Raw genomic sequence first — 1,624 nt, 5'->3', positions numbered from 1 at the left:
CGATCAAGAAATTGTTGTAATGTTGAAATTGGAATGCGATGAATACTATCCCATAAAGGACTCCGATAGATTATGCCAGAAGAAATGGCAACCATCTTCCCCTCATCTTCAACCGCAGTTGCTAGGTTGGCTTTTCTCATGAACCGCTGTATGTAGTTCTTGAGAGATTCATCTTTCCCTTGTTTAATATCTGCCAAGTGATTGGCGTAAACCGAAGGGGTCCGAGCAGCGCTGAACTACCTACAAAATTCTTTCATGAAACTCTCCCAAGAAGTAATGGAGTTCGGCTTAAATTTCCAATACCACTCTTAGGCAGTATCGGATAATGTAGTGGGGAAAACTCTGCAGTGATAGTCATCGCTTACTCTGAGCAGCTCCATTTGGTCTTCGAACTTGCCCACATGCCTTATTTGATCTGTATTTTCTGTATAAACTGGCAGTACCGGTGCTTTATACTTCGCTGGCGACTGGGCTGCTCTAATTCGCGCACAGAATGGGCTACCACTCCTTTGGTCTACGGATCGATTGCAGAAGGTCGTTTCGACAGTCCTTGAACTGCTGCAGTTAGCGCATCAAGCTAGGCTTGGATGCATGGGGCCACTGCTGGGGGCTCAAGGTCTGGACTGCTTGGTCGGGTGCTCCTATCCGGCGCACCATCATCAAGTATTTCTACTTGACTGGTAGGTCGGTTTGGATCTCGCCCTTCGACCGGGACGGTCCTTCTCCTGTCGGCAATGACATCTCTTAAATCCTTCTGAGAGGTATGCTTCCCTAATCGATCGACCACTGTGCTTCGAGTTTTTTCGGAAGGCTTACTACACGGGACATGCTTCTTGCCACTGCGCTGCTGGTTGGGATGCAGTGGTGGCCTTCCCGTCTGTGCCGGGCGGTCCATTCCTCCTCGCTGGTTGTTGTCATCCTTTTCCTTCGACTGGTCGGTGTGATGACTATGAGCTTCATCAAGACCATGCCCATCTTTGAAGTGCAAAGTTTCTTTACCTCGAGGAGTTCTGTTTTGTTCCTGCCCGGGTGGAGTCTTCTTATTGCGTGATCTGTGACTTCCGGATCTGGAAGTTTATGATTGGTGGCTTCTAGAGGGGGTTCTAGAGTTCCCCCTTTGGGTTGAGGTAGTGCCCGATCGGATCCCATCCTCTTCCCGACTAGGAAGGTTACTACCACTTCTGTTCGCTCCTCGAGAATTGGGCCTGTCACTAGTTTTTTTACCAGTATCTGTGGTCCTTGCTCCTTGGGTAGCTGCTCCTCGCGCTGTAGCTTAGGCATTGGCCTGGGTTAGCTGCGTAGCCACCTCCAGAGCGAGTGCAGCCTCGCGATGTCGCCTATTGGCCTCCTCCTGTCGTCGCCTGATCTCTTCGCTCCTGGTGTCCATCTCCCGTCTTTGTTGCTCAAACGCAGCCTTCTGTCTAGTCATCTCTTCAGCGAATGACTCCTGTTGGGCGTTGAATTGCGCCATCTCCTCCTGGAAGGCCCCCATGGCTTCCTGGAGTTGTTCAACCTCTGGAGTCATGTCCTCGAGCAAGACTCTAGGCTTAATCTCGTGGTCTTGAGGGCCAGGACCTTCTGATCTAGCAGGCTCTTTAGAGGAACCTGGCTTCTTGGAGGCCGC

This window comes from Humulus lupulus, chromosome 5, assembly GCF_963169125.1.
Source record: "Humulus lupulus chromosome 5, drHumLupu1.1, whole genome shotgun sequence".
Taxonomy (NCBI): domain Eukaryota; kingdom Viridiplantae; phylum Streptophyta; class Magnoliopsida; order Rosales; family Cannabaceae; genus Humulus; species Humulus lupulus.
The sequence above is the reverse complement of the archived record's forward strand: the minus strand, read 5'-3'. Positions refer to the sequence as shown.